This window comes from Trachypithecus francoisi, unplaced genomic scaffold (genome assembly GCF_009764315.1).
Source record: "Trachypithecus francoisi isolate TF-2019V2 unplaced genomic scaffold, Tfra_2.0 Lachesis_group9, whole genome shotgun sequence".
Classification (NCBI taxonomy): domain Eukaryota; kingdom Metazoa; phylum Chordata; class Mammalia; order Primates; family Cercopithecidae; genus Trachypithecus; species Trachypithecus francoisi.
In genome coordinates this window covers 61,867,153-61,883,099 of record NW_022681474.1, presented here as the reverse complement: position 1 = coordinate 61,883,099, position 15,947 = coordinate 61,867,153, and the positions used below count along the sequence as shown (strand labels likewise).

The window sequence follows — 15,947 nt, the reverse complement described above, 5'->3', positions numbered from 1 at the left end:
TCCCGGGTTTACGCCATTCTCCTGCCTCAGCCTCCCGAGTAGCTGGGACTACAGGCGCCCGCCACCATGCCCGGCTAATTTTTTGTATTTTTTAGTAGAGACGGGGTTTCACCGTGTTCGCCAGGACGGTCTCGATCTCCTGACCTCGTGATTCGCCTGTCTTGGCCTCCCAAAGTGCTGGGATTACAGGCTTGAGCCACCGCGCCCGGCCAAAGTTCTGTTTTCTACTTAACAGAAAGAGAATTTCTAATACAAAAGAGGACTTAAAGGAATCTCTGTCTTTCTCCTCTCCCACCTCAGTCTTACCATCCATCCTCAATTAACGATGTTGCACATCCCAGGCAGGACCTATAGCCTATCATGCTCACCCTCCCCTCTTCGCCTCTGACCATTATCCATTGCTGGTTGGTCTCTCCCACTCTAGAATACTTCTGCTACACTGAAATGAGGGATCATATTTTCACTTCAGGGCTTACAGAAGAGGGGCACTAGTATGTTTTCAAAGATGATAGTACCATTTCAACAGCGTGTTTCTCAAGTCCTTAATGAATGAAGACCTTCTAGACACTCACAGAGGAGAAGAAAAGAATAAGACAAATTACAAGAATAAATTTACTCCAGCATTTCTAATTCTGAAGAATTGAACTCCCCACTTTTTATTTTACCAATGTATATCCCTCTCAACTTCATCTAACATAGTCCCCTGTGGAATCTAATTGAGAAAGCAATTAAGTCACCACCAATGCTTAAATTAAGCTCACTACAGAAAGCACAGTCTTACCTCTCACTAAGCTCATACAGTGGTGAGTGCTCACCCAAGTAGAAAGGGAGATTCAGATTCTAGGCAGGTACAAAATGACAAATATAAACTATGCAATTTTTGGATTTTATGTGAATTGCAATGAAAAGCTAATGGTATATTTTAAACAGTGCTGAGGGAGAAAATATATACTATGTGGAAGATGGATTATTGAGGGAAAGGGGTAAAAGCAGGAAGCTAGTTGTGGGAGAAATGGCAGCTGTCGAGGTGAGAAAGGATGGTGGCTTGTCTAGGTGAGAAAGGATGGTGGCTTGGTCTAAGAAGATAGCCAATAAGGTAGTGGAAAGAGGTAAGACTATTAATGTATTTTGGTCATAGAGCTGCCTGGACTTGTTCCTTGAAGAGAGGTAGGTAACAAAGAGAGAAAGATCAAGAATGATGCCTCAAATTTTGGCATAGTGCCAGGAATCAAGGCTGCAAACACTTGTGCATTATGGGAAGTGAAAAGAGCATTCCAACTTTGCCTTGAAGCTTCCAATCACCTCGTATCATGTCTCTCAACAGACACATGTACACAGCTAACAAAGCATGGTCAATTCCAAGTAGTGACTGAGGTCATCACAGATACAAGAGAAGAGTTATGGCTACGATCTGTTAGAGTGGGAAAAGCCTTCACAGAAGAGCTGGAACCAGGAGCGGAAAGAGCAGGACTTCAACTAGGAAGGAAGGCGAGTATGTATCCAGCCTCAGGGAGGAGGCGACCTACACAGGGACAGTGCACTCAGCTGTGTACTGCACAACTCCACAGGGTGCCATTCCCATGAGCTGTGTGTGAGTTCAGGCCTGGAAAAAGCCAGGCACAGTGTTGGGATGGTAAATAAACCAGAGTCGTCAAATCAAAAACAGAGTTAAAGAAGATTGGCAGCATTAGAAAGATCAATAATTCTGGAATACAACCATTACAGCATTCATTTTTAGGCATATTTGAATGATCCTTACTCCACAGAATCCAACAAGCATGGGAAAGAGCAGGCGTTCTACGTTTCCCAACTGCCCTGTTAACTAATTATCAAATATTAGCTCATCCAAGCTCCAGTGGCAGAGGAGCCATAACATTTTTTATGAGAAGCTTTTCTTTCATCCGTTAAGGTGAGACAGATGAATCCTCTAGTTCTTGTTCCAAGAAAGCACTTTAACTGTTGAGACTAGACTTGGTTTCATCAATAAATGAGCTGTTAAAATTGATTTCTCCTCATTGACAGGCACTTCATTCACAAATATACTCTGCCACATGGAGACCATCTTAGCCCACAATCTGGATTGTTCCAAACGGAGCTCTTTCATTGCAAGCACGCCTTTCATAACGCTTATTGGTGTTGTCACTGTGTAAAATCCTATTTTTCCACATATTCACAGTACCTCCAACTTGAATGTCAGTCAGGATTTCAGGGCTTTTTCATCTTCAGAAACAATACTTTTGTATATAGAAAGCATTTTATTCCTGTCACGCCCCCCAGTGAACTATTTGAAGAGGATAAATACTACTTAAGGAAAGCTGGCTTGCAATTGCCTTCTCTGAGTCTCACAGTAAAATTATTCCACGTGGTACATGGGCAAGGGAACATTTACTATATCACTGCCATTTTCAGAGAAATTAAAACAACAACAACAACAACAACAACAAAACTCAACCAGAATACTGTTGGTCATATTTTTGGAAATCAGGAAATTGTACAAAAACATTGCTTTAGAAAAATATGTTGTGTGGTGAATTATATCTTCCTTGTTTGACAGACAAGCTATAACAAAAAATTAACAAGCTAGCATGGGGCTGGGAGACCTCTAGAGTGGGAGATGCCTTGTGGACAGTGCTTCTATGTCTCCATTTTTTCCTATTTATTTTGTTTCATTCAGAGATTCAAAGAGGGAATATGTAACAATGCACAAATTCAGTGGTGAGCACATTTAAAAAGATATCTGGGATCAATGCATTTTGAAATAAATATAATTGTGAATAGTGTTCTGAAGCTCCCTGACAAGAATGACTTAAATTACTCAAACAAGATCGTTAAAGCTTTTCCATGAGGGCAGGACCCCAGACTCGGCAAACTCCCTCCTGCCATAGCAAACAGTTCGAGCTGATGGTTCCCCTGACAGTCAGAGGTGGTCACTCCCTTTGCTCTACTTCCACACGTAGAAAGCGTTCCCTATTTGTCTGTGGCAAGTTCCATATGTTTCTTGTGGCATCTGCTAGCATTTCCACTTAAAATAAAAAAGATTGTTTTAATTTCCAGCCATATCTGTTCCCATTTGGGGATGTAAGCCATTTTGCAATGCTTTGTCCTTGAAGATTGTGATTTGTTTTGGTACTCTGTGCAATATCTTGTGTTTTTCTTTAATGCCTTTTTTGAAGAAATATTTGAAAACAATCAGGGGAGGAGGAGCAGCTGCAGCTCAAACACTGCGGTAGATGTTAGACAATGCAAGGCGCTTTTATTCTTCACCTTTTGCTTTCTGTCAACCTTTGCAATAAGGAAGGAAGGGCAGCTTTTGTTCCTTAGACAATCAGAAGAAAAGAAAAAATTGATTATTCCTTGCAGATTATGGGTGGTCAGCAATTATGTAGAAATGGGACAAACATTCAGACGGGCCAAACTATTCTATCAGCGCAGCTGCACAATGACAACCATGTGCTCTGGCCTGAGGGGTTAACTATTACATTGAAACTGATTAGCATAGTTTATCTTCCTGGAAAACAACTCCATTTAGACTGATCAAGACCAGCATTAGGTGAACACCAATGGGTTAAGTTTTTGCTTTACATCCCTCCAACTGCTTTTAGAACAATATCCTGGTTAAAACAATTAACGATTCAATCAGACCTAAATTCACATAGTAACTTTATGCAAGTGTCTTAATAGCATGAGTTCTAGGTGGCTGTAAGGAATCAGAAAAAGTTACAAGGCAGGAAACTGTCCATGGAAGGTTTCCATCTCCCTGCTGCACCATGGTAGAGACACAGAGTCCTTGGTACATTAGACTAATGGTTCTCAATGGATGCGGGAAATTAACAGTTATCTAGACAGCTTTATCAGATAACTACCAGGCCCTTGTACTTGCTGTCTTCAATGCCAATATGTCTTTTTGTATGATGAAGCTAATATGTATGTGTGTGTCCAGACCAGCTTTATTTTTTTCTCCAGAATTACAGAATACATGGGTGGGCCCCCAAAAAAAGCAGCTTCTTTTCTCATCGATTGATTAACTGACTCATCCATTCATTCCATGATATACCTTCAGACACTGTTTTAGGTTTTGGGATATAGTGGTAAGCAAGATATACAAAGGCACTAAATAAATGACATGTATGTAGGTTTATCTTGAACCTAAGCTAGGACATCAAGAAGAATGGCAACAATCTCTAAAATAATCAGTGTCATATGGAAATGGTAAAATGATGATCATGTTTATCATTAATAATAACACCTTATGCTTGGGTAGCAATTTAATGTTTATAAGATTTCAATTGTTTTGAACTATGATCATGGTGTAGGCCGCCTGCCTACATTATGTGCGCGAGCATATAATGACTCACATGGGTAGTTCTTATATGTGTTTATGTGTGATATTCCTGTGGAAATTACCAATCTCGTGAAGGCAGGTACTGTGCCCTTCATTTTTTCATCTCTCCTAGTGATGTTCTCAGTTCAAAGCAGGTACTAAAATACTGCCCCTGGATATTGTTTGGTTATTTGTTCCCTCCAAATCACATGTTGAAATTTGACCCCTAGTGTTGGAAGTGGGGCCTGGTGGGAGGTGTTTGTGTCATGGGGGTGGGTCACTCATGAATGGCTTGTTGCCATCTCTGCTTTATGAGTTCCCATGAGAATGTTAAAAAGGGCCTGGCACCTCCTCCTTTTTCTTTTTCTCCTCTCTTGCTGTGTGACACCTGCTCCCCCTTCACCTTCCACCATGATTAGAATATCCCTGAGGCCCTCACCAGTAGCAGAGGCTGGCACCATGCTTCTTGTACAGCCTGCAGAACTGTGAGCCAAACAAACCTCTTTTCTTTATAAGTTACCCAGCCTGAGATACTCTTTTACAGCAAGCTTATCTCACCCACAGCCACAGGCGGCCCAGAATGGCTTTGAATATGGCCCAACACAAATTTGTAAATTTTCTTAAAACATTATGAGACTTTTTTGTGATTTTGTTTTAAGCTCATCAGCTATCATTAATTTTAGTGTATTTTATGTATGGCCAAAGACAATTGTTCTTCCAGTGTAGCCCAGGGAAACCAAAAGATTGAATACCCCTGTTTTATATCAACACAAAACAGACTAAGACAGTCCCCATTTATATAGGCCTTGATAGTTTTCAAATATTTTTTACAGACTATTTTTATTTTTATATCTTGCTTGTGGATTTTTAATTTTTTTCTTCTTTTTTATTTTTGTCTTTTCACTTTTTTGTTTATGAATTTTAAAGATGAGAAATGAGAAGCCCAAAGAAGATACATTATTTATTTACTTAAGATCACATAATTAGCTAGGAACAAAGCCCTATCTCTTTTTTATTTTTATTTATTTATTTTTGGTCTAATGTTTATTTTCATTGTTGTACATGTATATCAGATTTTTCAGGCATATGATATGTCAGATATATATAAAATATCTAATTATATACTGTGAAGAATAAACTCATTTTGGGGAATTAGGCATGAAAACAGAGAAAATGAGTTGGCTTGATGCATATATCAAGCTGCTTCTCATTGGGCAACCAAGATGGTTGACAATTACGGGAGAAGTGGCCGATATCCGACTGCACAAGAGCTGCAAACACAATGCACTCAGGGCATCCTTAGAATAAGTCATAGGCACATGGAATTTAAATGACGAGCAAGTTCTCCATCAAAGAATGCATTTCAGGGTGTGGCAGCAAATGGTGCTGTGGAAAATGATAACAGAGCCCCGGTGAAGAAGCTACCCCAACCTGCAATCCAGCCATGCTCCTTATGCCTTCTCTGGCTTTTCTCAAAATGAAATGTCAATACCACTCTAGGGTTTTCATCTTAATTCATGCTAGAAGCCCTCAAGGCTTGTCATAGAATCTGTCAGTGTATCTGCAGAACATGCAGTCTGGGTCTGATCATCAAGCAAGAGGTGTAAAAACAGTTTAAGCTTCTACCAACTCAAGAACTCGCGATGGAAGATAGAACACAAACTGATTATGTTTCTACCATTTCTGAACAACCCAAAGTTCCAACTAGACTCAGCCTTATTTGTTGGCAAATGCACACATGGGAAGTTACTCTGGGATTCATGTCTTGCTTTTCTACAATTTGACAGCAAGCATCAAACAGCAGCAACGTCAGCCATGGGACATAACTTTTATGCCAATTTCAGCTATGCCCTATAAAGTTTTCTTTTTCTTTCAAATCCATAAGGTCACAAAGACCTTTTCAACTTCAATCGCATAGCTTAAATGTACAAATTAAAATTCCATTTCCTACATCCCTTCCATTCATAAGAAGCAATGAACGTAGAGTATCTAATATACTCTATGATCCTGGCAAGGGTATTACTCTTCATATGCCTCAATGGGCTGCCAAAATATCTCTTTCATTTATTAAACCCATTTGTGATTGCCACTGACTTTGAGCTGAATGGCATCCCAAGGCCAAATTTGTTTATTCATCCACTTGTTTTTAAAAATGAAAATCACTAGAGGAACCATTGATTGATTAACCTGTAGCAGTTCCTTACATTATAAACATCTTTGTCTGTGTGTTGAAATAAACTATACAGTAAGCCTCTGTAGAATACACAAAGCTGTGCCAACAGTCACAGGGACATGATTCTATGGTTTCAGCCTTCTGTTCAGCTACCCAGGGTTTGACTGCCTATGGCCATGCAGCCTCAGAAATCATTCCATACTATCAAGCTGGGCTGCCTTGGAAGGAATAGGAACCCACCTGCCCATCCTCCCTGAGCTGCTTGTCTTTTTGCAGGCTAGGACACAGAGGAGGCATCTAGAATGAGATGGAGGCCCAGGGAAGGAGATTCATGGTTTTACTGTGCTGGAGGCAAGAAAATGTATACTGATTTTTCTATTTTGCGGGCCCTTTCTCTCCCTCTCTCTCTCTCTCTCTCTCTCTCACACACACACACACACACATATTTGGCAGGCCCTTTCATATATACATATATATATGTGTGTGTATATATATATATATATTTTAGACAGGGTCTCTCTTCACTGCCTGGGCTGGTGTGCCATGGCACAATCTCGGCTCACTACAACCTCTGCCTCCCAAGTTCAAGTGATTTTCGTGCCTCAGCCTCCAACGTAGCTGAGACTACAGGAACGTGCCACTACTCACAACTAATTTTTGTATTTTTAGTAGAGACAGGGTTTCACCATGTTGGCCAGGCTGGTCTCCAACTCCTGACCTCAGGTGATCCATCCACCTCAGCCTCCCAAAGTGCTGGGATTACAGATGTGAGCCACTGCTCCTGGCCCCTTTTACATATATTACCGTACTTATTTCCCATAACAACTGTGTAAAACATGTATTATTATTATTCTACTTTGCTGATGAAGAAACCAAGTCTCAGAAAGTAACTTGGCCAAAGTCATAAAGCTAGTAAGTATAAAGCTGAAAAGACTGAAACCCAAGTCTAGCTTACTCCAGTCTCTTTCTACTCTAACAAATTTCATTCAAATGCGATAGAATTCCTGAGTCATAGAAAGCATTTATATACATAGTACAAGAGCAACATCACACCTCTAAGACAGCACCTGCAAGCACAATGTAAAACATCAATAAAGTGGAGACATGTGTGTGGTCTTCCAATGTTGTCTTGGATAGTTAGAGGAAAAAAAAATCATGTCATTTTATATTTCCTTAAGCTCCAAATGTCAGGAGATAATAAAAAACACTGTATTTGAGAGATGTGGTCACTCAGAGTCCTCTACTTTACAGTGAGTCCCCAAAAACTTGCCTAAAGTGAAGGCCACTTGATAACTCAAGCAGAAATTGCCCAGCTTCTGAGAACCTTCAAAATGGGTCTAATGATAACTTTTTGAAAGTATTTTTTAATCAAAAATCCTTAAAATATTATTCATATAGGTTTGGGAAGCCAAGGCAGAAGCATTGCTTAAGGCCAGGAGATCAAGATCTGCCTGGGCAACATGTGAGACCCTGTCTCCACAAAAAAAAAAAAAAAAAAAATTGTTTAAAATTAACTGGGCATGGTGACATGTGCCTGTGGTCATAGCTACTTGGAAGGCAGGGGCAGGAGGATTGTTTGAGCTCAGGAGTTGAGGTTGCAGTGAGTGAGCTATGAATGTGCCACTATATTCCAGCCTGGGTGATAGAGTGAGACCTTGTCTCTAAGAATGAAAATTAAAAAATATTCATTATATAGGAAATCTACTAGATTTTATGTCTTAAGAAAAGTGAGCACGTCTAATTTACCTTTAAATTTTCAATGTATCTTGGTGTATAGTGGGTGTTTATTAAGTTGAGAGAAGGAATATTAGCCAAGAGAAACTTACCTTTGGAAAATTAATGTGGTATCAGCTGGCTTGATTGGTTCAGCCTCTACTGGAGGCCCACCAGCTAGGTAAATTGAGCACAAAATCACATAGCCCCACTCCACCATGGAAGAGGTTAACATTGTATCCTGGAAAGAGACATGTTTTTTAAAATGCACACTACATACCAAATACTCAGATTTCAAAAAAGTGTAACTGAGTTCATTACACTTGAGGTATCTTCTTGACTCACAATGATTCCTCCTTCTCAGGGAAATGATCAGGAAATGCCGAGATCTTTTCTTTGGAGAAAGCAGGTATGTCCCTATAATACACCCTGTCCCCTTGGCTGGAAATAATTCATGTAAGATTGAGCAATTGGGCAACCAAAACTAAACTGGGTCAATCAGATTCTTCTCTGCAGAAAATCAGAATTTTCAATCAAGTTTCTCATGAGGTAGGGGCTCTTGCAGTTGAATAATATTAGTAGCTATGCTCTAGAAAGATTTATGTTGTCTCATTGCTGAAGTCACTGGAGCTGCCCTTTTTCTTCCCTCTGAAATTCTGTTTGTTCAATTCTTTTTGGATCTTATGATATATCCCACTGTCCTTCCAATAAATTCCAGTTCTTGCTTGAGTTACTCAGAGTGAGTTTCCATTACTTGCAACCAAACAAAACTTAAATGATTCAGAAGTACAGATGAATGGCTCTAGGAATTGATGTAGCAAGAACTAAGCAAGTTGAATCGAGAAAGAAGACAAATGTGCAAAGCTGAGCACAGGAAAGAAGAAACATCTTTAAAGTACGACAGAGTAGGAAAAGCATCCCAAAGTGGAGGAGTGACCCAAGTAAAATGTAGAAAATTGGGACTCAGTGGGTCCATCAAGAATGGGGAGCAAAGCTCCCTGGCTGGAGAAACATAGAATCCATGCCAACACTCAGGAGAAGTTTCAATGATGGAGGAGGCTGGCCAGATGTTCCGGTTAAATTTAAGGGTGTCGTTTCAGAGTTTTGGGGTTTCTTTTTTGGCCTGGGGCTTTATGAAGTAACATTCCATTTCTATAGGTGGAGACCACAGTAACTTTGCGCTGCAGTTTCACATCTCAGAACATGGCTGATTTTGCTATATGAAAGGGTATTTAATGTAGAAAGTCTTGAGTAGAACTTTAAGTTCAACAGACTTTTAGGGATGAGTGTTCCCGGTGGTTGTCACTGGGCACCTGAACCCCACCTGCAGCACAGTATGACCCGGTGCTCTGACAAGGTCTTCCATGACATAGCTCCGGATCTCCAGATCGTCTCTGGTGGCTGGGATGAGCCGAGGATTGGGTGGGGCTGTCATGGTCAAACTCAACACCTTCCTCAACAGGAGAAGAAGACTTAAGCCACACACAAGCAAAATTCTGAGAAATGACTCGATTTTTAGTTTTCTTCTGAAAGATGCAGACCAAGTATTTTGTTTGCCCTGGGTGACAGATGGGTCCAGCCCATCTTGGTGTCAGGATGAGGGTGTGACATCATGGTTACAGGAACCCTGATTCCTAGCTCATCAGGGATCTCATTTCTTCACATCATCATCCATCCACTGCTGCAGCTTCTGGGTTCAGTTCTAGTGCCATCAGCTGGGAAGGCAGTAACAGAATTTTATTAACTGTACTGTTAAACTTAGTGGAAGCAAAGTTAGAAATATTTCACATAAGAAAGTCTTAGTTCCAAGACTCAATTTTCACGAACCAAGTTAGTAAATATCACAAGCCCCACAAATTAGAATCCAGCATAGTTTTTATGCCATTTCCAATTACATCTTTTATTCCATAAAGTCTTCCAATGCATCCTTTGAACCCTCCCAGTAAACTTTCTTAAACTAAGGGGCTTGAGGTCAGAAGGTAATTTCAATTGTGGTGGCTGCATTTGGCCAGCTGGATTTTATGCAATTAAAAGTTGGGATTTTATGAAATTAAAAGTTGAGACTGATATAAAATATTGCACTCCACGTTAAAAGCACTTAAACAAAAGGATAATGCATATTTTTAAGGTGATAAACAACCATTTTTTCCAGTGGGTTTTTAGGAATGTAACTTTCACCAAAGACTAAAATTTTGTTTTATAAATTTAAGGGCTAAATAAAACATATACTCCAAACTCCAGTCCAGTCTCCATTCTGGCCTGAAAGGATTTAACTAACACCTTTTTAATTGCATAACTTTATATTTTTTCTTTTTGTTAGAGGCAGAAGTGGAGCACAGAAGCAGCCCCGGAAAGTCTACTCTCCTGATATTTACAAAATTTCTGACAGTCTCCCAAGAGGGCATCAGGTAAGTTCTATGAAATGTCCAGTGTACTGTGGGATACTTATCCTCACCCAAAACTTACTTTTTTAAAAAGGTTTATCTATTCCTAGTCTCAAGTTTCACAATGGGTTTTTCCAATGACTGCAGAAATGTAGCAATAATCTTTGCCTAAACCTCTGAAGAAAATATTAAGCATCTAAAGCAGAATTATGAATAATAACAGCTCTTACACAACCAGTACATCTTAATAACACATATTCCTCGCCGCCAGCTTTCCAAAACCATTCGTATTTGGAGTTTGTCTTTTGATATTACTGCTTTGAGGACCAAAATTTCTCTGAGCTCCCCCTGTAAGATTAATTAAAATATACATATCATCAAAGCACAGATAGGACTAGAGTTTCTTTAATATAAATGCTTGTCATGGCAACATTTTCTATAATGTAACTGTGACACCTTGCTTTATTTCTTTAAATATTAAGCAAACAAATAAGGGAAGCAAGCAGACTCTTACTGAAGAAAAGAAATGGTACCAGCTCCATTTTTTATGGCTAAGATATTAAGTGACCGCTCTGTGGTGATATAAAAATGGCACTAAATAGAAAAGACAATGGCCAGGCACAGTAGCTCATGCCTGTAATCCCAACACTGAGGGAGGCCAAGGTGGACGGATCACTTGAGCCCAGGAGTTCAAGACCAGCCTGGGCAAATGGTGAAACCCCATCTCTACTAAAAATACAAAAAATTAGCCAGGCATGGTAGTGCACACCTGTAGTTCCAGCTACTGGAGAGGTTGAGGTGAGAGGATGGCTTGAGCCCAGGAGGCTGCAGTGAGCTGAGTTCGCACCACTGCATTCCAACTGGGGTGACAGAGTGAGACTCTATCTTTAAAAAAAGAACAAAAAAAAAAGACATGACAAGACTGGCATTAGTAAACCAGGCACACCAGTAATAATCAATACAGAAAGGGGTACTTTCTGAAGACCATGATTGCCAAATCATTGCAGGCAAGACAAAGTTAATACTTTGAATAGCTTACCTGGGGAGTAGAAACTGACATGGGCAACGTTAATTATTAAATACATGACATATAATAAGTTATTTCTGAAGATGAAGTTATTTCTTTAGATTAGGATAGTTGGAAAAGGCTTAGACAAGGAAAGAATGAGATATTCAAATTTAAACATTATATGGAAAGTCAAAGAGAAATAGAGAAGTCATTCAAGAAAAATGCAAGACCCATTTATCAGAGAGTGAATAAATAAACCATATAGATTCAACTGTTTACTTAACAATTTTGTATATATATATTTTTCTTTTATTTTTATAATTTTTACTTAAGACAAGTCTCACTTTGTCTCCCAGGCTGGAGTGCAGTGGCGCAACCATAGCTCACTGTAGCCTTGACCTTCCAGGCTCAAGCAGCTCTCCCACCACAGCCTCCTGAATAGCTGAAACTACAGGTACATGCCACCTCACCCAGCTAATTTTGAAAATTTTTTTGTAGAGACAAGGTCTCACTATGTTGCCCAAGCTGGTCTTGAATTCCTGGGCTCAAACGACCCTCCTGCCTTGGGCTCCCAAAGTGCTGGGATTACAGGCATGAGCCATCACACTCAGCCTTCAACAATTATATAAATGTCAGTTTCCTTCCAGTAGTGAGCTAAGTGTGCAAAAATGAGGGCAGTCCTAGACCTCAAGTAGCTTTCAATCCAATGGCAGGAAACACGCACACACAGAAAAAAAACAATACAACAGAAAACAGAGGCACAGCTAGGGCATTAGAGAAGCACAGAGGAGTAGAAGAGTAAGTAATGTTATTTTAGGCAGAGGGGGCCACATTGAAAAGGTATAGAGGTGTTAGAGAGCATGGTCCAGTCATGAACTCAAAGTAATGCCATCTTCCTGGTGCACAGGGCAGATCGAGAGAAATGAGACAACTCCAATCACAAAGGCCTTGTACATCATGCTCAGGATATCAGACTTCACCCAATAGGCTATGACAAAACACAAACAGATTTCAGAAAAGAAAGCGTTTGGTCATACTTCATGTTATACAGGTGGCACTGGCAGCAGAATGAAGGCCTCAGGGTGGTTGGTCATTCTAAAGGTAGAGAAACTAGCCAGGAGACCTGAAGAGCAGCCAGGTCTTTACAAAGGTGTTGACAGTGGGGTTGGAGAAGAAAGGACAGACTCAAGAGATATTTAATTGGAATAAAAAATGGCCAGACTTTGATGACTCACCTGAGAATATCTGTTGGAGGTTAGGGAAAAGTAGCATTCTAATATGACTGCGAAGTCTGTGGCTTGCATGATACACTAAACCAAATGTGGGAGTAAAGTATGGTGAACAACCAGTTTGAGGAGAAAAATCATGAGTTCAGGCTTGGAAACCCTGGGACAGGAGTGCCTGAGACGCCCCAGTGGAGAAGTCTGGTGGAGTTGGAGCATGTAACCGGAATTCAGAGGGGCCTTCTCAGATGGAGATGTAGATTACAGAAATGGTCTCTGGGGCATTACATAGAATTGTTATTATGGTTGAGATCATCCAGGAAATTGAAAGAGAGGATTGCTGAAGACAGGTCTTATCAATATTAATCCTGGAACAGAGGATGCATTACATGAGAAACAAACTAAAAAGAAGCATTAGAGAAGTAGAAAGAAAACCAAGAGAGAACAATATCATGAAATACAGGAGAAGAAAGTTTCTGAAATGACAGGATGGTCAACAGCCTAAAACCCTTTGGAGAAGCCAGGATCTAAACGTGTGACATCTTAGAAAGCACCTGGTCTCACCCCTCCAATGCATTTATTAGGAAACGAAGACCAAGAGACGTGAAGGCACCTGCCCACAATCACACTGTCAATCAAGAGGGAGCTGACTAGTAGGCAGATGCCCTGATGCCCTGCTGTGCAGCTTCAGCTTTATCCAGCTGCACTTTTGGTTTGATTGAACCCAGACTTCACAGAGGGAAGTAGTGGGAGATAAGCCTTAAAAAGGTAGGTTAGGGCCAGGCAGCAAAATTGCTAAACTAGGGGGCTTAAATGTTATTCTGAGGAATGGGGTACTCACTAAAGAACTTTGAGCAGGAAAGTTATTCTAATCACAGAGACATTTGGGGAAATTTTAGGTGGGAGTTTTCAGGGGTATTGTTAATATTTTGCTAAGATAAGTCACAAATTAAGCAATTGTGAGAACCCCTCCCCCCAAATAATTGTGAGTTGTAGTGAATAAAACTCCTTAATTATATTATAAATTAATAAACAATAAATAAGAAAAAAACTAAATCAAAAATGAAGTCATCTGTTGCTTAGGTGCATGAGACTATCTTAAAATGATCTAGAAATAAAAGGAAAAGTCCTATGAGATTTGGAACCATCTTAGGTATCATGTCCAGCTCTGGGGAGGGGGTGGGGGTGGACCTGAGTACACTGCAGCCTCATGTATCCATGCTTTCATAACTCTATTAGGACCAATGATTAAGGCCATATGAGGATGTATTATTTTATGTGATTTATCCTTCTTCTTTTTCCCTGTACATATGCATTTGTTAAAAAGGTGACTAAAAAATGATCCCTGTACTTTTGGAAGAATGCCTTGGGAGAGATGCCCATGCCAGGGACCAGCTTTCTCTAACTGAGTTGCCAATCCTATTGCCAAAGGCTTTCGAACCAGAGTGACTCTATCTTGACCAGGGTGCTAAATGAGGCTGAGACCTGTTGAGGTGCATTCCGAGGAGGTTAGGCATTCTAAGTCATGGGAAGAGACAGAAGGTTGGCACAAGATACGGGTCACGAAGACCTTGCTGTAAAACAGGTTGCAATAAAGAAGTTGGTCAAAATCTACCAAAAACAAGATGGCGATGAAAGTGACCTCGGGTCATCCTCATTGTTCATTATATGCTAATTATAATGTATTAGCTGCTAAAAGACACTCCCACCAGCACCATGACAGTTTACAAATGCCATAGCAACATCAGCAAGTTACCCTATATGGTCTAAAAACCAGAGGATCCCTCAGTTTCAAGGAAATCCCTACCCCTTTCTCAGAAATCTCATGAATGACCCACCCCTTGTTTAGCATATAATCAAGAAATAACCATAAAAATAGACAACCAGTAGCCCTCAGGGCTGCTCTGTTTATGGAGTAGCCATTCTTCTGTTTCTTTACTTCTCTAACAAACTTGCTTTCACTTTATTCTATAGACTCACCCCAAATTTTTCTTGCACAAGGTCCAAGAACCCTCTCTTGGGGTCTGGATCAGGATCCCTTTCCAGTAACACTATGACCTGGCTGCACACCGTCCCCCTGAAGCCACAAGTTGAGCTATGGCAGGACTCAAAGACACAGGGGCCCCAGCAACTTCATCCTCTCTCTCTCCCCTTGGAGTTTCACGACTTTGAGGTTCTCAGACGCCTAGATAATGATTTGCTTCGTAGGTGGCAGTACACTGGTAGGTAGAAATTGACCTGACCCCACTGAAACCCCAAGGTCCCATGATCCCTGAAGTCTGATTCGGTGGTTCATTGCAAAGACTAACATCAAGCGAGGGAACACAGAAAAATGTCACAAACAGTGCTTGAAATTGATTTGAGGGTCAGAGCAACCTGAACTTCTGACCCTGACTTTTAACCTCCTCACTTCTTGCTCTCCATCTCTGCTGTTACGATGATAGTGCACACTCTGTGCAGAAAAGATGACTCCACTTTATATGTACCCAGGCAGAATACTACAGTGGGACTGTTGCCGGGCAACCACAGCTAGAACACTTTGTTTGGGGATCATTTTGAGAATGATTACACTTGCAGGATTGGGTTGGGTTGGTTGGGGTTTTTTTTTTATTATTATTATTTTTCTTTCTTTCTTTCCTGTGGTACCTATTCCTGGATGTTGTAAATATTCATCTGAGTTTTGCATAGATGAGGAGAAGACATTATTTAAATGAGTTTGGGAGGGTAATTTGCTCGGGTGCATCACTACCCTCATTTACGTTTTACAGGCAGTCTGCTGCAGAAGGAGAGAAAGCGCTTTTGTGACCATTATTGACTTAGATGACAATGCTATGCTCACTTGTTTCAGTTACATAGAACAATGGGAGCAGAAAAAAGACAATTTAGCAAAGGCATTTAGCAAATTATTAGTGGATGGGGAAGATACAAAAGCCCCAGCTAAGTCATCAGGCACATTGCCTTGTAACGTGGCTGCAGTTACTCTCCTGGTCCCCTCTAAACCCCACTCAGAGAGGAACGCTTCCTCTTCCTCTTGTTAAGTGACATCAACACATTGAAATACAGCTCTTGGCTAAACTCCGGAGAGCTGACTTTGAAAGGTAATGGGAGGAAACATTTCCTTTCA

General features: G+C 40.5%; 1 long non-coding RNA gene across 1 annotated transcript; it reads right to left on the bottom strand.

Moving 5' to 3' along the window:
- Nucleotides 1-2,447: 2,447 nt before the first annotated feature.
- Nucleotides 2,448-15,301, bottom strand: LOC117082454. The gene is made up of 3 exons (XR_004436616.1): nucleotides 14,804-15,301; nucleotides 8,321-9,922; nucleotides 2,448-3,316 (listed from the first exon to the last, which is right to left on the bottom strand). It is a non-coding gene; the product is annotated as an uncharacterized LOC117082454 (long non-coding RNA).
- Between the last annotated feature and the right edge of the window lie 646 nt (nucleotides 15,302-15,947).